Source organism: Solanum dulcamara, chromosome 7 (genome assembly GCF_947179165.1).
Source record: "Solanum dulcamara chromosome 7, daSolDulc1.2, whole genome shotgun sequence".
In the NCBI taxonomy this organism is placed as follows: Eukaryota; Viridiplantae; Streptophyta; class Magnoliopsida; order Solanales; family Solanaceae; genus Solanum; species Solanum dulcamara.
This window is the reverse complement of record NC_077243.1, coordinates 29170282-29194196: the sequence shown is the minus strand read 5'-3', so window position 1 is coordinate 29194196 and position 23915 is coordinate 29170282. Positions and strand designations below refer to the sequence as shown.

At 32.5% G+C, this 23915-nt stretch overlaps 1 long non-coding RNA gene across 1 annotated transcript in view; it reads left to right on the top strand.

Annotated features, from left to right (window-relative positions):
• The window catches only part of LOC129896371 (uncharacterized), a 79220-nt gene that overhangs the window by 15666 nt on the left and 39639 nt on the right, over positions 1-23915 (top strand). The window lies entirely within an intron of this gene.

Here is a 23915-nt window from a genome sequence, read left to right as displayed (position 1 = left end):
ACAGTTTGTAAACAAGAGGGGATCGATCTAAAAAACAACCTCGAATGCTCTCCTCTCTCTTTTTGTAAAATATCCCCACTACCAGATATGAATAAAAGCTAAAAAGTTTGTGAGTTACTTTCTTGAACAAATTTTATTATTTTTGTTATAATCTTTTTTCTTTTACAAAAAGAAAAGACTCCCCTTTCCATATCTCCCTTCGCCTAGAAGTAGAAAACGAATTTAGACTGTGTTGAGTTATTCTGAAGGAGTGTCAGAGAAGTTACCTGAAAATAGGTTGGAACTGAGATGTCCGTTAAAAGTCTCGACGAATATCCGGAGTAATGTTGGTCAAAACGGGATAAGGTGTGGAAGCGTGTTGGACCCTTGACTTTTTATTTAAGTTAAAATGTTATAATATTAAATTGTTCAGGAAAGTTACTCAATTTTTGATATTATGATTGCTTTAGACATAACATATTCCCCTTTAGGAGGATTAATTTTACTTATTAAACAACACGATTATGTTATTAGATATGAAAAGATACCCTCCCGATGCCTTCTTGTTTACAAATTGTCTCCTTTTATAGACGAAGGAGACGGACTTCAACTACCGAACTTAATCATATCTGAACTTCAAATTTAAATTTACATACGTTTAATAGTACTTGACAATGACTTTATACCTAAACATTTAAATAAAAATGACTTTTCTACAAAATGACAAAAGTATCATCTTTATCTTCTACGTATATTTTTCTATCTTCTTTCATTTTTCAAAGTAGACAAACTAGTAGGACCACCTATCAAAATGACAAAAGGGTTTTTATCATACCAAATGCATCCTTATTTTCTATCTTCATATTGTTACAAAACGACAAAAGTTAGATATCAGTCGCTTTCATCTTTTTCTTCTTATCTTCTTTAATCAACTTTTCTTTCTTCGTTCCTTATCTTCTTCTGTCCATTCATTTATCTCTGTTTTATTCGGAAGATGTTGACATGACATCTTCAATTATATTTTCTTTTTTTGGGGAGTAGAATTCACACATCCCCTTGGTGTGTTTTCGCATCTCACATAATTGTTATTGTGCCTGTGGTCTGGATTTAATAATTTCTTTGTTAATTAGGTTTATCTTGGTTTTCATGTACCTTTTAGCCGACGGCGGGGTAATTTTTTGCTGGAGCTATCAAAATAGAGGAATGTATTTTAGTTCCTCCATATGTTCTGAATCCTCGTTTAAAATTGGCTGCAAGTAGATTTACAAGATCAAGCATAAAGCAGATGGCTCGGTAGATAGATACAAGGCTAGATTAGTAGCTAAAGGATTCCTTCATCATTTGCTTGCTCTTTTCACACCCGTCAACAAGATATCATAAATTTCTTTCAGAATTTATTCCTGTTCCATGTTTTGAAGCACAATCCTTAAACCGATTGTACTTCTGTAGTGAATATCTTTTTCTGTAAATCTTTTAAAAAATCTTTCTTGAAAATTATTTACAATATTAAAGTCATCAGCTTTGTCAATTTGCATAAAATGATATGTTGGGTATCTGTCTTCTTTGTAGAAATCTGGTTCTGCAGAAATGAATTTTAGGACTAGAATATCTTTGATTGTAATCGTAGGGTTATTAAGATAACAATCTTTTACTCATTCCTGAATCCATGAGGGTAATCGACTTATTTCTGAAAAATTCGGAGTTGTAAGATAAATCGAGTTTATTGCTCCGAAGTCATACCAGTATCTGATCTCCTGGGGAGACGAATCCTGTAGGTAATTAATTCGGGGGTATATTTCCAAGAAGTCCATATATCGGTTTGGCATTGTTTTGAGAGAAAATAAATCTCTCATTATCTGTTTCTGTTTTTCCATATAAATTGTATTTTTTACAGATCCCAAAGAGATTCCCTTTTGAGGTAATTGGGGTCTGAAAGATATTCTTTCATATTTGTCCTGTACCTCAGTAGTAGCGGAGGTATTATCGTCTTTTTGGACTTTTAAGACATTATTAATAATATCGTATGAATCACTGCAATATCCAATTTTTGAGGTTATCTGGGCATATATGCTGATTAACTTATCAGCAAGCAGTTGTTCACAATTGAAATTAGCAATTTCGATAATATCTAAAACGGCTGTTTGGATATCTTTGAATCCTTTATCAATATCTTGAAGATGGTCCTTAATTTTTTCCATCTCTGGTGAGAAAATCTGCTGCAATATTTTTGTTAGTTCGAACAATTTCGATATCGAAGGAATATTAGGATAATAACCTTTGCATCTAATAAATCGTTTATATTTCGATTTTGACGAAAGATTATTATGAACAAAAGTCTTTACTTGAGTATTATCAGTTCTAAGAGTAAATTATTTTGGTAGTAAAATGTAATATAATTTTTAACAATTTTTTATTACGGCTAACAATTCTTTTTTATTAATATGATATCTAGTTTGTGTATCTAAAAAGGTTCCAGAACAATATCTACATAGACTTTCTCCTATCTTATTTTTATTAAGATCATAATCTATCTTTTTTAATAGTCCGCTCCAGCACTATTTCGAAGCATCTGTTTCTAAAATTAAATCATCACTATCTTTTAGTAATTGTAATTTTGGTAAACTTTAAGGATAGCAGTAACAGTAACCAAAATGGATTATGATACCACTGAGTAGATCTCGTCCTCTCCATCTGTAAAAGAGTGAAACAATTAGAATTTATAGGTGTTCATCATTATTAGCGCACGATTAGAAACAAGAATAGTGAATTAATTTCTAACAATGTCTTATAGCCTCCCGAAGATTGGATACGGATGCCATCGTATCGATCCTCAAGACTCTACTAGACACTTCCTCCTGTAATATGAGACCTGTGACCCTAAGATTTGATATTAGTCTGTAACGATCCAAATTTGGGCCATGATGGCGCCTACTATCACCCTCGAGTAGGCAAGCCAAACCCAACTAATGCGGAAGTCAAATTTCATTTTAATTAAATAAATAATAACATAATAAGACGAAAGCAAGAAGAATATAACAAAATAAGAGTCGGGTAAGGGTATAGATACATAAATATGATACAACATATACAAAAGGCTCGATAATGACTAAAATTGACAAATAGACACTAGACCAATCACAGACCTGGTGTCACCTATACAGGAGCTAATAAGTACAAAAGCTAACAATGTGTGAATATACAATACAGATCTGACTATCCAAATGTACATGTGTAATTCAGCACAAAAGAGGGAAAATAGCAAGTCTCTAAACGTCGGAAGCTCACCACAATTCGAATCTGGCACCGCTACGGATGATTAGGCGTGCGTTGGGGATGACTCGAAATGTGAGTTGCATCCAATACATGTAGAAGTGTAGTATGATTACCAAAACACTGGGTACTCAGTAGGCATCATAGGCTGATCGAGCTCAAAAAGAATAAACATATAATAAGCACTGCGGTGATACTAATACCAATAAGAGAGGAGCATAAACTACAAATAAGGAAAAAGAGGGTACGGAAATAATTATACGGTAATCCAATAAGTCCAACCAACTATGTAGTCACATCAATAATCTCAATTGATAAAATACCCGGAGAATGCATAATCGTAACTCGTAATTAAGGCTCAATATCCTCCAAAAGTATCATGAAGTTTTCAAAATAACTCTCGAGCTCATCAAATAATGGGGAGCCCAAAATTATACCTCGAGCTCATTAACATCAAAATAATAACCCGGAATATATATCAATGAGCCGCTCGAAATTTGCACCTCTATCTTACCAAATGAAATAAATTGTAGCCTAAAGTCAATAAAAAGCCCGCCCTGGAATCATACCTCGAGCTTCTCAACTCTGAATTTCAATAAATCAGATATTACCGATTTTTCTTAAATCCCTCTTATTTATTCATCAACCAAAAGTCCTATTATCACCTTTTACTCTTTCTTTTAAATAGGGCTTTTAACACCGGTGAGGTAAACAAGGAAAATATTATGTCAAAAATTATATGACACTCATCTGAGACTTCGGTGTACTGAAAGCATGGTATCGGGCCCAACATTTTAATATCATAAGAAATCAAGGCATAAGCATAAGCAAAAATTCATATCAAAAGACCAACTGAAACCATACAAGTCAATCAATCGGCATCCCAAGTTCGAATCACCTAGGAGCAAGTTCTAAGGATTCTAAACAATGTAAACAATTCAAGATATCACATAGACCAAGGATCCAACAACTAAAACCCCAACTAGCACTAACAATGATCATCAACTCCAAATTTCTCAATAGGATATCAACACTTAAATCACCACCCTAATCATGCAATACTACTCAAAATAAACCGATTCTAACCAAGCCATGTTTAACAAGAGTAAGCCATAAACTACCTCGAAGTTGGAACCGTACCCGAAATTCTAAATGTTAGTCTTTCCTTTCCGGGCCACCTCTAAACGATGTCACTCTATCAAATTATCAAAGAACGCATCAAAACAAGGCCAACGATACCCATATTGCTATAATTAAAAACGAAGCTAAAATCAAGTAAAAATTCGACATTGGGACCCACGCATGAAATTAAAAAACCAACTCCATCACATGATCCCAAATAACTCAAGGAACTTGTGCCCCAAAAATGGAAAAATTTCGAACACCGGAAGAGCTCAAACAACCCCACCAAATTTAAGCCCTAGAATAGTTCAAAAATGCAAAGAAACGATGAATTTAAGTGAAACTTACAAGTTTTTATGACAAGAAAGGGTCTCGGAATGTCCCCGTAAGAATTATCAACATACTGAAGCAATAATGATTGAAAATGGCCAAGAGTAGCTCTCAAAATCCCAAAATTACTAAGCCCCGAAATGGTACATAGCTGTTGGAAACGGGTCTTTTGATTCATTGAAATTATTGAATATATTCATCGTAATCGTGAGTTGGGACTCGCGATCATGAGGTTTGCTCCAGCTAACCCATCTTCATCGCGATGGTCAGTCACGCGATAGAGATACCTAGGGTCTCAGACCTTCGCGATCGCGGACCCTTAAGTCGCGAACTCGAAGAGCAAAAGCTCTTGCACCAACGGTTCAGTTGGGACTGAACTTTGGAGAATTGAGTTTTTCTTCGATGGGGGTCCAAAATTCATTCACCACCCCGTGATTGCAAACACACAATGCTACCCAACCAGAAACGACATTCTGGAATCAATGAAATTAATGGATTTTCCAAGAGAGGTCGTTTCATTGAAATGTTGAAAAAAGTCAATACATTCCAAAGAAAGCTTTCAAAACGCACAAATGGCCTAAAACTTATTCCGAGCACCTCAAAAACTAAACCAAAGGTCGTTCTAGACCAAACTCGGTGTTTTGTAGCTAACTACGCTGACGGAATTTTCATTCGAGCACGTTTACTCAAAATGTTGACTGAAGTCAAACCTTGGCCAAAACTTAAAGTTAAAATGGCAAAACCACGTAAACTCAAAACGAAGATTCCAAACCAACCTTACTTTTGTACCAAAATGGACCTTTCAGAGCTGATGGAACCATTAGAATTCTGATACGACACCTGAATCATCGAATGTTGACTAAAGTCAATTCTTTCAAACCTTAAGCCTAAAGAATGGCCAAACCACCTCAAAACTCAACAAAATACCTTGGGGAGCGTGCCATCCATCTCAACAACACATAAGAGCTATAAAGAAGCTACGGGAAGGGGTAAAATGATAAAAACACTCAAAAGAACAAAAATGACCTTGGAGGTCATTAAACATCTTGACGAGGGGTTAAAATGCAATACCTCATAATTAAAGACCCCCTTAAACTGTGGAAAATTTTGAAAGAAAGATATGACTACCTGAAGTTGGTCATTCTTCCACAAACACATCATGATTGGTTCAATTTGAAGTTAGTAGACTTTAAAAGTATAACTGAATATAATTCTTCCATGTATAGAACTATATCACAGTTAAATTATGCAGAGAAAAGGTCACTGAACATGACAAGCTTGAAAAATTATACTCCATATTCCCTCCCGCGAATATGCTCATGCAACAATATCGTGGAATGGGCTTTAAACAATATTCTCAATTACATTCACACATTCTTATTATTGAACAACATAACGACCTATTAATGAAAAATCATGAAAGTCGGCCCGTTAGTTCTATGCAACTCCCTGAAGTGAATCAGACAAATTACAACCAACGAAAAAGAGGTTGTGGCTGTGGTCGTAAAAGAAATTTTAATCATGATGGTCGTCTTGTACCAAAGAATAACCAGCAATATAAAAGGAAAGGGGGAAATGTGAATCTACGCAAAAGAAAAATTTTAAAAGTGTATGTCATAGATGTGGAGGAATAGGGCACTGGTCAACTACATGTCGATCCTCAAAGCATCTGGTTCAGCTCTAGGAGACATTCTTGAAAAAGGGTGAGAATAATTCATAGACAAATTTTATATCTGAAGATAATATTGAGCCTATGCATCTGGATGTAGCTGATTTTCTTACAATCTCTGAAGGACAAATGATCACCATGAGCCCGCTATAATTTAGATAATTTTCTTTTTGTTGTTTATGCTAGTTGGTATTTTTATGTTTTTCTAATCCTTTAAATGTTTTTATAATAGCTTTGTTTAATAATAATATTTACTTTGTTTATGTCTTTTTTTTTGAAGAGAAAAAAATGAATATGCCTCAAATTTTGTTTGGATCAATAATCAATCATGAAAATATTTGTGTGATTGATAGTAGAATAACTCATGTCATAGTCAAAGATACGAAATACTTTTCTTACTTGCTTAAAAAGAAAGCAAATGTTACAATAATTTTTGGTAATCTGAAATTAATTGAAGGCTGCGGAAGAGCTATTATATTTCTGCCTAAAGAAACAAAACTTGTTCTAGAAGATGCGTTGTTCTCTTCTAAATCCACAAAAAACTTGTGAAGTTTCAAAGATATCCGCCGAAATGGATATCATGTTGAAACACTAAATGAAATAAATATTGAACATCTTGGTATAAACAAGAGTGCCTCAAGCTAGAAATATATTTTGGAGAAATTATCAATTTTGTTTTCTGGCTTATATTAGACATAACATATTCCCCTTTAGGAGAATTAATTTTACTTGTTAAACAAGATGATTATGTGATTAGATATGAAAATATACCCACGCAGATTATAAATTTATCGAATCAGCGATTTTCTGGATCTACTCTCTCCGTTGGTATCAGAGCCTTGATAGATGTTAAAGACGTAGAAGTTGATATTACACAAAACATGTCAACTTTAAATATCAAGATTAGACAAGAAAATAATGAATTCAAATTCTATAGAGTAACTGAAGAGTTAAGATGTATTGAAAATTTTAATAATATAGATACAGAATGAAGAAGCAACCCTCTTTCAGTGACATAAAAATAGATAATACTTATCTATGGAAATTTAGAAAACATCTAAAAGATAGCCAAAGAGGCAAAGAAAAATGCGAAAAATTATTATTCTTACTCCAAAAAGATAATACTGATAGAGACGCTATTATTATAACAGAAAAAATATTATCCGACTATGGCAGGGTCATAGAAGGACTAACTGATAATATAAAACTTATCAAAATTGAAACTGATACTCATTCCTCTAGTTTTGGATAATGAAAAGATTACCTTCCTTTTCTAACATAAGACTAGATTATCTTTTATATTGGACTTTTTAGCAAAATTTAAAAATAGCTAAGATAAAAGAAGAATCTTATCAAGGATATTTAGAAAAAATTAGATACTACAATGATTGAACAAATAAAGAAAACACAAGAAGTAATGATTGCTAATAATAAGGAAATATTATTAGAAAAAGATAATATAAAATTACGTAGTAGTTATTATTCTTAACAACATCCAGCTAGTATAGGATAAGATGGACAATAAAACCAACTATAAATTACTTAATGAATAAGATCCTCTAAAAATAGAGCAAGATTTATATGAAATACAAAGAACGATAATTTACTTTAAAAATTTAATAGTTAAAGAAATTCAAACTTTGAAAGATATACTAAATCAAAAAGAAATAAAAATTGATAAAGAACCTATAAATAAAACCTTAGATATCATAGGATCCCATATTTCAAAAATAAAAATAACTGAAGGATACGGAGGAAATAATTTAAAATGGTAAGCTTCGACTCAGAAAATTCTAAAATAGATAATTTTATAATAAATATAAAAGAAATCAAGTTAAAAAATGAAGGTGATATGATAAACTTAAAAATGGATACAATCAAATCAGAAGAAGTAGATTTTAATCATAATATTACTGAGCTCCCTACTCAGGCTGAAAAACTAGCCAAACAAGTTTTAATAAATCTACCAGGGCTTATGCAGGTATAAACTCTGCTTAAGATCAAAAGATAGTCATACACCCGTAGGATCAATGAAAAGCGAAGCGATTAATCCATTTAAAATATATCTAGATTTAGATTGTATTAATAATACTGAAGAAACTATGGATAAATGGGAAACTTTCTTAAGGATAACACTAACAGTAAACAAAATGGATTATGAGACAACTAAATATTTTATAGAACGAAGTCTATTAAATAACATGCTAAGATTTTGGCAAAACTTAAATGATACCACTAGAAATGATATTTTTGGTACCGATGATAATATTGCTAATTTAATTACAAGAGCTACACAAGCTATAAGATTAAAATTTGTCGGAGAAGGTAATATTTTAAAAGACCCTGCAACGATTAAAAAATACAAAATTGCTTTGTTACGATTATAATTATGTGATATATGTGAAATAGATAAATATATTTGTGTCTTTCAAGATTATTATTACTACGTTTATAACAGAGTTAAAAATACAGAAATGTATTTATCGATGTTTTTCACTAAGATATCAGACCCTTGAGGTAAAAAGTTAATAGATATTTATAATTCCGGTACAGCTGATACTTTAGGAAACAGAATAACTCATTTAAAAGATATGCTTAGTACATGGTGTGCGGATGTCATATTAGCTAAAGCAACAAAAGGATTAAGAAAGAAAATAAGTCTATGTTGTGATAATCCTAAAATATCTATAATGATTGGATGTGAAAGTCCCTATTATTATAAAAAGATTAAAAGAAAATATAAGAAAAAGAAACTCTTTAAGAAAAAATATTTTAAAAAGAGAAAGGCTAGATATTACAAAAAGAAAGGATATACCCGATATCAAGAATCTTTCTACAAAAGGAATAATAAAAGAAAAAATTCAAAAGAATGCAAATGTTACTACTGTAAAGAGATAGGACACTATGCCAATAGATGCCCAAATAAAATTTGCTAATAATAACAAAAAAAATAGAAATCGATGAAGACATGGAAGAAATGATAAATTTAGAAGAATTTATACTACTAAATAATTTTGAAGAAGTTGAATCAGACGATACATTTTTTATATTAACTGATACGGATTATTATTCTTCGTCAGAAGAAGATTGTCAAGATGAATAATGAAATAGAAACTGTCCAGGATATAATAGAAGAAACGACAGAACAAGTTGGAGAATATAAACAAGATATTTTTATTGATAAAAGAAAATTAAAACAAATACAAAATAAAAAGTTTTCTTTAACTAATTATTCAGGATTTGACGTAAGTTTCTGTTACTTCTAATAAAATAATAATTTCTTTATTATCAAAAAAATATTCAAAATAAATTATGAAAAATAAAAATAAAAATTCGAAATACTCTAGGATGGATACATATAGGAGCAATCCAGATAATAATAAAATCCACATTTAGAGAAGGATTAGATACCCCAATAGATTTAACTATTATAGATAATAGGATAATAAACAGGAAAGAAGCCTGCTTGGGAATACTATGAGGAAATTTACAATATGAAAAGAATAAATTTAATGTTTATCCTAGAATTTCATACCATCTTCTAGATAAAGACTTTGATAAAACTTTAAGCTTTAATACAAGATTTTAAAAGAAAAGATTTCTTTCACAAATACAATAGACCCTATTCGATAACATATGTAATCTCATATGCTATTTCTAATACACATCATTCAGATTGCTTTGCCATAAAAGAGACAATAGATTATCCCTATCTATTTGAAGAAGTCAGTCAGATACAAATGTCTACTATAACACAGATACAAGAAATAGAAGATACACCATTAGACTTAGATTTACAACTTAAACCCTTGTATAACCAACAAGATTCAACCTCTCGATTATCTTTTGAGGAAACTTGAGTTATAAACCCATCAGCATTGATAAGAAGAACACAATCAGAAAGAGTTAGACAACCTATCTTAGAAGCAAAAAATGATGAAATAAAAATTATAAGATAAAGGGATAATATTTTAATGGTATAAGATTCGTTCCCATGAATATCTTAGTAGATACTGGTGGTAGTGGAAATTACATCAGCTATAGGTTGTGTAACCACCTTCAACAGTATAGATTAAAAGATAAACATCTTTATACTGTTTTCAATGGAAAAAGACATGAAATAGTAAACATGATAGAAACTATTTTAAAATTCAAAGACAACAACATACCTATAAGATTATTAGTAGAACCAGAAGGAAATAATGATACTTTAGAAATCCTATTAGATAGTGTAAAGCCATATGATATACTCGATCAGGGTATCAAAATTACATATAATGATAAGATAATATTCATATCAAAATGACAAGTTAATATATTATATATATATTCCTATAGGAATAACGTATAAATTATAAAGCAGAATATTTTGCTGCCTATATAGACAACGGATCGGGAAAATGTTGCTGTAGACCAGAAATATTTTTCAAAGAATATCATCAAAAGTTACCCATAACCAGGAGAAAAGATATATCAAATAATATTATAACAATGTCTAGAGGCATTGCTCAACCGATTATACTATTAGAATATTTTTTAATAAACTGTCCCCCATTTTATTTTTACAATACCGGCCAAGATGTGTTGTTAGGAAATAACTTTTTAGAAATGTTTTATAGTGTACTATACGACAGAGTCCTATTTCAAATACGATTTATGACTCCTTGTCAACATACGATTGTTGTAAAATACTTTAAAACCGCTTATTCTAAAAGATTACCTATTCAATTTAAACTCCGCACAGCCCAGCGTGGTGATATAGAATCCCTTGCTACAATATGATATTGATTGGGATAATCCTCAGATAATAAATCGGTAATATCTCCTGCTAGAATATCAGATAACCTTCAACAAACTAGAAGAAAGCCTGGATATGATCAAACAAAAATTAGAACAATGTTTTTCTAAAAATCCCTTAGAATTTTGGGATAAAAATAAGATAGAAGCCAAGCTAGAAATGAAAGATAAAGATAAAGTTATTAGAGTGAAACCAATGAGATACAACCCCGATGACCAAGAAGAATTTCAAAAATAGATTAAGAATTATTAAGTCTTAGAATAATAAGACCTAGTAATTCTCCTCATAGTTCACCAGCCTTCATGGTTAGAAATTATGCAGAGATAGTACGGAATAAATCAAGAATGGTTATTAATTATAAAAAATTAAATGATAATATTATATTTGATGGATATTTCCTACCACATAAAGAAAGTCTAATTAATAGAACTACTAACAAAAAGATATTTTCTAAGTTTGATAGTAAAAGTAGATTTTGAAAAATAAAAATGAATAAAGATAGTATTCATTATACTGCATTTTTTACCCCTCAAGGGCAATATGAATGGCTAGTCATACCATTTGAATTAAAAAACGCCCCACAGATATTTCAAAGAAAAATAGATAATATTTTTAAAGATTATGACTATATATTTGTTTATGTTGATGATATTTTAGTTTTTTCTGATAACCTTGAAGAACACCTGATACACCTAAATAAGTTTACTAACTTATGCGTAGAAAATTGATTAGCACTTTCTAAAAAGAAAGCAAGCTTATTAAAAATGAAATAAAATTTTTAGGATTGATTATTGATGGAAATGGCATAAAAATACAAAGTCATATAGTAGAAAAGATATTTGTCTTTCCGGATAAATTAGTCGATAAAAAGCAAGTACAAAGCTTTTTAGGAATACTTAACTATTCTTCTGATTATATTCAGAATTTGGCTGAACTAAGAAAGTCATTACAAGAATTATTAAAAAGTATAAAAATTTTGAATTTAATGAAGTCTTAATGAAAAAAGTAAAAGATATTAAATTTATTTGTAAAAATTTACCAAAATTACAATTATCAAAAGATAATGATGGTTTAATTTTAGAAACAGATGATTCGGAACAGTGCTGGAGCGGAGTATTAAAAAAGATAGATTAAGTTAGGAGAAAGCCTATGTATATATTGTTTTGGAACCTTTTCAGATACACAAACTAGATATCATATTAATGAAAACGAATTATTTAGCCGTAGTAAAAAGTTATCAAAACTTATATTACTTCTTACTACCAAAACGATTTACTCCTAGAACTGATAATACGCAAGTAAAGGATTTTGTTCATAATAATCTTCCATCAAAATTGGAATATAAACGATTTATTAGATGGCAAATGCTATTATCCGAATATTCCTTCGATATCGAAATTATTCGAACTAAAAAAAATATTGCACCAGATTTTCTCACCAGAGATGGAAAAAAATAAATATCATCTTCAAGATATTGATAAAGGAGTCAAAGATATTCATACAACAGTTTCAGATATTATCGAAATAGCTAATTTCGATTGTGAACACAGGTTGCTGACAAATTAATCAGCATATGTGCCTAGATAACGTTCAAAATCAGACAATGTAGTGATTCTTATGATATTGTTAATAGCTTGATAAAAGCGCAAAAAGATGACAATTCCTCGACAACTACGGAGGAAAAAGATAAGTATGAAAAAATATCTTTTAGACCCAATTGCCTCAAAAAGAAGTTACTTTGGAATCTAAAGAAAAATTCGATAAGTTATTTCAAGCCATTGGAGATAATGAGAGATTTATTTTCTCTCAAAACTACTCCTAACAGGAATATTGATTTTACGGGGATATATCCTTGAATCAATTACTTGCAAGATTCATCTCCACAAAAAATTAGATATTGGTACAATTTTGGAGCGATAAATTCTATCTATCTTCTCCAAATTTCTCAGAAATTAGTAGATTACCGTCATGGTACAAGACGGAGAAAAAGATTGTTATCTCAATAATCCAACGATTACCGTAAAAGATATTTTGGTCCTTAAGTTTATTTCTGCCATATCAAATTTGTACAAAGAGGAAAGATATACTGCCTACCATTTTATGCAAATTAGAAAGACTGACGATTTTAATATTATAAATAATTTTCAAAAAAAGATATTTTCAAGATGCACTAACAAATATGTCCATTATAGACATGCTATTGGATTAAGAATTGTGTTGCAAAATATGGAATATAGTTTCAAAAAAAGGATTTAGAACTTATGGAGGAACAAAAATACATTCCTCTATTTTGATTGCCCTAGCAAAGAATGCTCTGCCGGCAGCCAAAAGGTATATGAAAACAAAGATAGATTTAATTAATAAAGGTATTATTAAATCTAGCCCTCAGGCTCAGCAACGATTGTGCGAAATGAGGAAGCACGCAAAAGGCACGTGTGAATTTTGCTCTCCAAAAAAAAAGATAATAGAAGATGTCATGTCAACGTTTTCCGAATAAAACAGAGACAGATGGATGGATAGAGGAAGATAAGGAACGAAGAAAGAAAAGTTGATAGAAGAAGATAAGAAGAAAGAAAAAGATGAAAGCGACTGATATCTAACTTTTTGTCATAATATGAAGATAGAAGATAAGGATGCAAAGAAGATAAGAATACATTTGGTATGATAGTGATAACAGAGGTGGTCCTACTAGTTTGATAACTAGTTTGTTTACTTTGAAAAATGAAGGAAGAAGAGTTGTTTCTTCTTTTCTTCCTTTTTCTAGTAGACAAAATGTCATTTTCAAGTAACTATTAAACATATGTAAATGTAATTTTGAAGTTCGGATAGGATTAACTCAGTCAGTTTGAGTCTGTCTCCTTCGTCTATAAAAGGAAACAGTTTGTAAACGGAGGGGGCATCAATCAAGAATCGAGCATCGACTTCTGAACGAGCTCTCTATACTCTTTTTGTAAAATATCTCCACTATCAGATATGAATAAAAGCTAAAACGTTTGTGAGCTGCTTTCTTGAACAAATTTTATTATTAAAATTTTTCAATAGGATATCAACACTTAAATCACCACCCTAATCATGCAATACTACTCAATATAAACCGATTCTAACGAAGCCATGTTTAACAAGAGTAAGCCATAAACTACCTCAAAGTTGAAACCGCGCCCGAAATTCTAAACGTTAGTCTTTCCTTTCCGGGCCACCTCTAAACGATGTCACTCTATCAAATTATCAAAGAACGCATCAAAACAAGGCCAACGATACCCATATTGCTATAATTAAAAACGAAACTAAAATTAGGTAAAAATTTGACATTGGGACCCACACATGAAATTGAAAAACCAACTCCATCACATGTTCCCAAACAACTCAAGGAACTTGTGCCCCAAAAATGGGAAAATTCTGAGCATCGGAAGAGCTCAAACAACCCCACCAAATTTAAGCCCTAGAATACTTCAAAATGCAAAGAAACAACGAATTTAAGCGAAACTTAAAAGTTTTTAGGACAAAAAAGGGTCTCGAAATGTCCCTGTAAGAATTATCAACATACTAAAGCAGTAATGATTGAAAATGGCCAAGAGTAGCTCTCAAAATCCCAAAATTACTAAGCCTCGAAATGGGACATAGTTGTTAGAAACGGGTCTTTTGATTCACTGAAATTATTGAATTTATTCATCGAAATCTTGAGTTGGGACTCGCGATCGTGAGGTTTGCTCCAGCTAACACATCTTGATCACGATGGTCAGTCATGCGATAGAGATACTAGGGTCTCAGACCTTCGCGATCGCGTACCCTTATGTGGCGAACGCGAAGAGCAAAAGCTCTTGCGCCAACAATTCAGTTGGGGCTGAACTTTGGAAAATTGAGTTTTTCTTCGATGGGCGTCCGAAATTCATTCGGCACCCCGTGATTGCAAACAGACAATTCTACCCAACCAGAAACGGCAATCCGGAATCAATGAAATCGATGGATTTTTCAATGGAGGTCATTTCATTGAAATGTTGACAAAAGTCAATACATTCCAAAGAAAGCTTCCAAAACGCATAAATGGCCTAAAACTTATTTCGAGCACTTTGGAAACTAAACCAAAGGTCGTTCTAGACCAAAATCGATGTTTCGTAGGTAACTGCGCTAACGAAATTTTCATTCGAGCGTGTTTACTCAAAATGTTGATTGAAGTCAAACCTTGGCCAAAACTTAGAGTTAAAATGGCAAAATCACGTAAACTCAAAACGAAGACTCCAAAATCCAAACCAACCTTCCTTCTGGACCAAAATGGACCTTTCAGAGCTGATGGAACCATCAGAATTCTGATACGACACCCGAATCTTCAAATATTGACTAAAGTCAACTCTTTCAAACCTTAAACCTAAATAATGGTCAAACCACCTCAAAACTCAAAAAAATACCTTGAGGAGCGTGACATCCTTTCCAACAATACATAAGAGCTATAAAAAAGCTACGGGAAGGGGTAAAATGATAAAAACACTCAAAAGAACAAAAATGAACTTGGAGGTCATTAAACATCTTGACGAGGGGTTAAAAATGCAATACCTCATAATTAAAGACCCCCTTAAACTGTGGAAAATTTTGAAAAAAAGATATGACCACCTGAAGTTAGTCATTCTTCCACAAACACATCATGATTGGTTCAATTTGAAGTTAGTAGACTTTAAAAGTATAACTGAATATAATTCTTCCATGTATAGAACTATATCGCAGTTAAATTATGCGAAGAAAAAGTCATTGAACATGACAAGCTTGAAAAATCATACTTCATATTCCCTCTCGCGAATATGCTCATGAAGCAATATCGCGGAATGGGCTTTAAACAATATTCTCAATTACATTCACACATTCTTATTGTTGAACAACATAACGACCTATTAATGAAAAATCATGAAAGTCGGCCCGTTAGTTCTATGCAACTCCCTGAAGTGAATCAGGCAAATTACAACCAACGAAAAAAAGGTTGTGGTCATGGTCGTAAAAAAATATTTAATCATGATGGTCGTCTTGTACCAAAGAATAACCAGCAATATAAAAGGAAAGGCGAAAATGTGAATCTATGCAAAAGAAAAAATCAAAAAGTGTATGTCATAGATGTGGAGGAATGGGGCACTGGTCAACTACATGTCGATCCTCAAAGTATCTGGTTAAGCTCTATCAGACATCCTTGAAAAAGAGTGAGAATAATCCAGAGACAAATTTTATATCTGAAGATAATATTGAGCCTATGCATCTGAATATAGTTGATTTCCTTACAATCCCTGAAGGACAAATGATCACCATGAGCCCGCTATAATCTAGATAATTTTCTTTTCGTTGTTTATGCTAGTTGGTATTTTTATGTTTTTCTAATCCTTTAAATGTTTTTATAATAACTTTGTTTAATAATAATATTTACTTTGTTTATGTCTCTTTTTTTGAAGAAAAAAATGGATATGCCTCAAATTTTGTTTGGATCAATAATCTATCATGAAAACTCATGTCATATTCAAAGATAAGAAATACTTTTCTTACTTGCTTAAAAAGAAAGCAAATGTTACAATAATTTTTGGTAATCTGAAATTGATTGAAGGTTGTGGAAGAGCTATTATATTTTTGCCTAATGGAACAAAACTTGTTCTAGAAGATGCGTTGTTCTCTTCTAAATCCTCAAAAAACTTGTTAAGTTTCAAAGATATCCGCCGAAATGGATATCATGTTGAGACACTAAATGAAATAAATATTGAACATCTTGGTATAAACAAGAGTGCCTCAAGCTAGAAATATATTTTGGAGAAATTATCAATTTTGTTTTTTGTCCTATATTATGCAAAAATTAGTACAATTGAAGCACATTCGATCGTAAATCAGAAGTTTACTGATTTTAATGTTTTTTGTGCTATGGCATTACTGAATAGGTAATCCTGGATCAATAATGATGAGACAAATTCTTAAAAATTCAATTGGACATACATTAAAGAATTTGAAGATTCTAACAAATGATGAATTTTATGTGCTACTTGTTATCAAGGCAAGTTAATTGTCAGGCCATCATCACTGAAGGTTGGCATCGAATTTCCTAATTTTTAGAATGTGTACATAGGGATATATGTGGACTTATTCATCTACCTAGTGGGTTGTTTAGATATTTTATGATCCTCATAGATACATCATCAAGATGGTCTCATGTATGCCTCTTATCATCTCGCAACCTGGCATTTGCGAAGTTATTGGCACAAATGATAATATTAAAGGCGCAATTTCCAGATTAACCTATTAAAGCTATTCACCTCGATAATGCTAGAGAATTTACATTCCAAGCTTTTGATGATTATTTCTTATCAATTGGGATAATAATTGAATATTTTGTTGCTCATGTTCATACTCAAAATGGCCTCGCAGAGTCATTTATTAAATGCCTATAATTGATAGCAAGACCACTACTTATGAAAATAAAATTGCCTATTAGTGTTTGGGGTAATGCTATCTTACATGCAACAGCACTCATTCGTCTCAAACCGACTAATTATAATAAGTAATCTCCGTCACAATTAGTATTTAGTCATGAGCCAAATATAACTCATCTACGAATTTTTGATTGTGCGGTTTACGTGCCTGTAGCACCACCACAACGCATTAAGATGGGCCCTCAACGAAGGTTAGACATATATGTTGGGTTTGACTCACTCTATATAATTCATTATCTTGAACCGTTGACAGGAGATTTATTCACTGATTGATTTTCATATTGTCGGTATGATGAAACGAATTTCCCACAATTAGGGGGAGAGAAAAAGGAACCCAAAAGGGAAATTGAGTATAAAGTTTTATCACTATCTCATTTTGATCCACGTACCCCTGTATGCGAGCAGGAGGTCCAAAAGATCATCCACTTACAGAAAATAACAAATCAAATGTCAGATACATTTACTGATTTGAAATGGATAACTAAGTCACATATTCTTGTAGTGAATGTGCCTACTCGAATTGACGTCCCAACAGGACCATCTACTAGTGTCATTGCTTCTGAATCTCAAACACGCTTGAAGCGTGGTAGACCATTGGATTCAAAGGATAAAAATCCTAGATAAAGAAGAGAGAGAAATAATAAAGATGACACTATAAAAGAAATTCATGAAAAAGTTCAAGATCTGATTAATCCTGATATTCCTGAAGAAATCAGTGAATTCGATACTCAAGTAAATGAAGAACTTTCAATGAGTTCTACAAGTGATGGGATAAATTTAGATCGATCAAAAATTATTGTGGATAATATTTTTGCATATAATGTTGCAATTAATCTTATGCAAGACAGTGAGGATCTTGATCCTAAATTTGTCGAAGAATGTCGACGAATATGTGAATGGCCAAAGTGGCAAGAGGCAATTCAATCAGCATTAGACTCACTTGCTAATCGTGAGGTTTTTGGACCTATAGTCCAAACTCCTGATGATATAAAATCAGTTGGCTATAAATGGGTTTTTATTCGAAAACGAAATGAGAGAAATGAAATTGTAAGATACAAGGCACGCCTTGTTATACAAGGATTCTTTCAAAGACCTAGCGTCGACTATGAAGAAATATATTCACTTGTTTTGGATGTAATAACTTTTCGATATCTCATCGATTTAGCTGTACATGAAAATTTTGAAATGCATCTAATGAATGTGGTTACAGTTTATCTTTATGGTTTACTTGATAATGAAATTTATATGAAAATCACAGAAGGATTAAAATTACCTGAAGCATATAATTATAAGTCTCGGGAGATGTTCTCAATCAGGTTACAAAGATAATTGTATGATCTAAAATAATTAGGGCGTATGTGGTATAATCATTTTAGTGAGTACTTGATAAATGAAGGTTATATAAATGATGTCTTTTTTTTTTGTATTTTTATTTAAAAAACGGAATCAGAGTTTCTTAAACTTGCCATTTATTTTGATGACATAAAACTGATTGGAACCCCTAAAGAGGTCCAAAAGGCAATTGAATATCTATAGAAACAATTTGAGATGAAAGATCTTTGAAAAATAAAATTTTTTCTTGGTCTGCAAATTGAACATTTAGATGACAGGGTCTTCATCCACCAACTGCCTACGTCGAGAAATTTTTTAAATAAATTTATTAGACAAAGCATCCCTTAAGTACTCTAATGGTTGTTCGATAACTTGAAGTGAACAAAGATCCGTTTCGACCTCTAGAAGAGAATGAAGAACTCCTTAGTCAGGAAGGAGAAGAATAAGCATTACCTCTGTTGAAGGAAGAAGCCCCTCCCTGAAGTACGATATCTTAGTGATATTGGTGCACTTATGTATCTTACTAACGCAACTAGACCAGATATAGATTTTTTGTTAGTTTTCTAGCAAGGTATAGTTTTTCCCCGACGTGAAGACATTAGAAATGTTTCAAACATATTCTGCGATATCTAAAGGGGATTGTTGATATGGGTCTGTTTTATACTAACAAAGGTTGTCTAGACCTTGTTGGTTAAGCAGATGCAGGTTATTTATCGGACCTCCATAAATCTCGATCTCAAATAGGCTATCTATTCACATATGAAGGAACTACTATATCATGGCGATCTACGAAGCATACTATTATTGCTACTTCTTCAAATCATGATGAGATAATAACGATTCATGAATCAAGTATAGAATATGTGTGGTTGAGATCAATGAACGAATGCATCAAAGAAAAATGCGACATAAAGTATGATGTCAAAGTACCCACGGTCATGTTCGAAGACAATGTTGTGTGCATAGCTCAATTAAAAAGAGGCTTCATAAAAGGAGATAAAACGAAACATATTTCATCAAAATTATTCTTCACACATGATCTCCAGAAGTATGGTTATATTGATGTACAACAAATCCGTTCAAGTGATAATCCAGCAGATTTATTCGCCAAATCATCACCAGCCTCTACTCTTGAAAAGATGGTACACAAGATTGGAATGCGAAAACTTAATCATCTGAATCGTAGTCTTCATCAGGAGGAGTAGAATACGCGTTGTACTCTTTTTTTCTTATATTAGATTTTGTCTCATTGGATTTTCCTAGCAAGGTTTTAAATGAGGCAGCAATCAATGTGTATTGAGAATAATTATATATATTTGTTCTTTCACTACAATTTTTCTTTTACATGTACATCTAAGGGGAGTATTATAAATAAATAGAAGTGGATGTTCTATTATAAAATGGGATCCACTTAAATGGCCAAGTTTCCCACCTTTTCTCCTTGTCATTTGGCTATAAATAGTCATATTTTTAGCAATGAAAGATACACACAAATATAAAATTCTCTCTCTATCTTTTTGTCTTCCTTATTGCTTTGCTAATTTGATTTGTTTTATAACAAACTATATATAATTGATCATTAAATCATACTAATATCTCCCGCCCCCCTCCCACAACAAAAAAAACACACACTATTTTTGTTTAAAAGAAACTCCCATCATGGTGGCACTAGTTTAAACTAATCTAGCACTTGTTTGGTTTTTTATTCTTTTTCATTTGGTGTTCAGTGATATTTTTGTTGGAACTCTGATTAAATTTGAATTTGTACATTATAAGACCTATTTGGGGGAGTGATGCTTCCAACAAGATTTTTTTCATATTCAAAATCTGAACTCGAGACATTTACATTAAGGATGGAACAGTCTCACCACTGCACCAACTAATCTTGATCACTTTTGATGTAAACTACTAAAAATTATTAATTAGTAGAATCCAAACTAATAACATACTTTATTTAATTCCATCGTCTCACTATACATAGAGATTTCCCATCACGTTCAATTTAGAGGGACACGAAGCAACATTTAACATTTCATTCTCTTTGGGAGAACTTCGTATTGTAAAAGTATTTGAAGGAATTTTATGTTCATTTCATTGGTAGAAATAATTCACTCTGTTAGAGATTTCGATACTAATGTTTGCGAAGTACTTTATTCGGATTATTTTACTTGTAGTCCTTATTAAAAAAATTTAAAATAATTGTTATTTAAAAAATCAAGATAAAATTGAGTACAATCTTTTCATTTTGCTCTCAGTAATAATTATTCTTGAAATTCATCAGTATTGACTAATAAACATAAAAATCTAAGAAAATAGAATATACACATACTCCGATATTTTGATTCCTTAAAGTAACTCTATTTTTGTTTATTAAAAAGAGATTAAAGAGTTAATGGTTATTGAAGAAAGATTAATATATTAAATGATTAAAGATAATCTATAAAATTATGATTATCAAAACACTTAGGGGCGGATAAACCAAAAAATACGACAAGTAAAAATGATTGTGTTGTAAAATTAAGCTCTGAACAATATAAGTATAAAGAGAAGAACGCAAGAAATGTAGGAGAGAACTTTTCTTCTATTGTGTCACTTACAATGGTGAATGACAATCTCATTTATAGGTTGAAAAATCACTTCAAAAGTCACTATGTTAAATGCCTAAATTAATGAATACATTTTTATTCAAAATGGTTCATAGAACCTAGGAAGTATGTATACATGAATGTAAGAAGTTCATGTATTAACTAAATGGACAATCCACACATTCAATGGATTTATAACACTCCGCCTTGAATGTCTATAGATAATGTGCCTCATTAAAATCTTACTAGGAAAAACTAATTGGAAAAAAGTTGTAATGACCCTCCAGGTCAGTTTTAAATTAAAGCATTCATTCCGTCATTTAGAGCATTCCTATAGAGACCCTAAGTCATTTATGACTTGCTAGCACTGACTGTTCAGTCGTCTGGTCGTTTGTTTGGATTTTAGGCCTGTTTCCATATTTTGAAGATTTTATAACTTGAAAAGTTGACTTCAGTCATAACTTCAAGGAAACGACCTCAAACCAAAATTCTGACGATTCCAACAGTTTCGAAATGGCCAAATTAGGCTAGTAGCATGGTCGATACGAGTACCGAGGCAATCGATACGAGTTTAAGACCATTTGGCCTTTTTGCCTTCAAAATTTGGCATATAATTGACTTTGTTGATGAAAATTTTGACAACACAATTAGTTTCAGAATGCCTAGTTTGCTCTAAAACGACTCTTCGTTCACTTTTCGAGACTTTCGGTCTAATCCCAAGACCCATTGTGGAATTGAGCTCAAAATAACCCTTGGGTGTGGACTCAGTTTCAGTCATAACGACCTCATATTGAAATTTCGACTGCGCCATTGAATGTAAAACGTCCAATTTGGTAGGATAGCATATCTTCTTTGTGCACACGAAATTCCGAACGAATTTCGAGCACCCCGTCGGAGTATTTAAACATGGTGAAAACTCAGTTTTTAGCTGATATCTAGTGCAGCCAAAATTACTCTCCACGATCGCGGGCCCCTGGTTGCATTCGCCGAGGTCCATGAATTTGTTCTTCGCGATCGCGGAGCCATGGCCGAGTTCGTGAAGGTGTAAGTCTTTGGCCTTCACGATCGCATGCCTTTGGACGCCTTTGCGAAGGTTAAGTTTCTTGGGCTCCGCGCTTGTGGACCACTGTAGCCGCGTTCGCAAAGGCCAATGTCCTGGTCTTTTAATAGAGACCAAGAACGATTTCCAGCTTCACTTTCAAAATTCCAACATAGATTTCTCCTCCATTTTAAGCTCAAATTAGGTGATTCAAAGGTCCAAGTTCAAGAGATTTTTGTGGGAAATCTAGTGGTGAGCTCGGAAACGCGAAGAAAAACTTTTCTCGAGGTAAGAATTCATAATTACCTACTAATTTAGTTATTTTCGGAGTGGTATTTTGTGGAATTTGTGGTGATTGTATCTTTATCATATGAACTACATTTTTAGTGATTTTTGAGGCTAGATTGTGGGGTTTGTGGCAAGGAATGTCATGATGTAATTCATTTAGATTCGGAGAGTCTCGTTTTTTCAGAATTCGCTGATCAAGAAGCTGCCATTTTCATCTTTTAATTTGAATTTGTCAATTTTCGTTGCATGCTCGTTTTGCGTAGTTTTCCAACCTTGTATTGTTTATCAAATTAATTTGTGATCTTGGGGTGATGTTTAGAACCTATTTTTAAGGTCAATTTCAAAATTTCGAACGCAGGTCCCTCATTTCCCATTAGACTTCAAAATTGGTCCGTCTTTGAATTCGATAATTTTAGTGTCATAACAATCATATTAACGTTGTGATTCTATTATTGAAAGCATGGCAGCATTCGTAGGCCGTTCGAAAGGGAAAAACTCTGATTTTGTGAGTTGGAGCGTGCATGGTCGGCTTATAGATAGGCTATGGTTTTCCCATTGTAAGACTGGGCAGGTTTGGGAAATTGTACATTGATTTATATGAGTTTGGTGTGGTTGGGAGTCGAGCATGCTAAATTCCGAGAATCCATGTCCTAGGCCTTATTTTGGGTAATTGTTAGACTATGTAAGAATGACTTCTGTGGTTGTTGGTTGTTCATAGCCTATGATGAATACTGTGCCTATGGTTATACGTTTGGAAGCATGTTTGGCCTTGGTCTAGGCTTAGACTAGTATTGCCTTAGACTTGCGCGATTTTGGTGCCGTTAGGCCTTAGTCCTACTCCGATGTTGTTTCGAACGGTTAGCTCCCTAGAGACTGATATAGAAGACTTGAGTCTGATAGTCTAAGCCTTAGATAAGCAGTAACTCAGCTTGTGACCTTACCTCCATAATGCCATATTCTCCTATCGGTCTTGTATCTCTTGATTCTTGATTTTTGGACGTTTTCTCGGTGATTCGGGTTATTATATTTGGACACTCAATTTGGGGTTACTCCC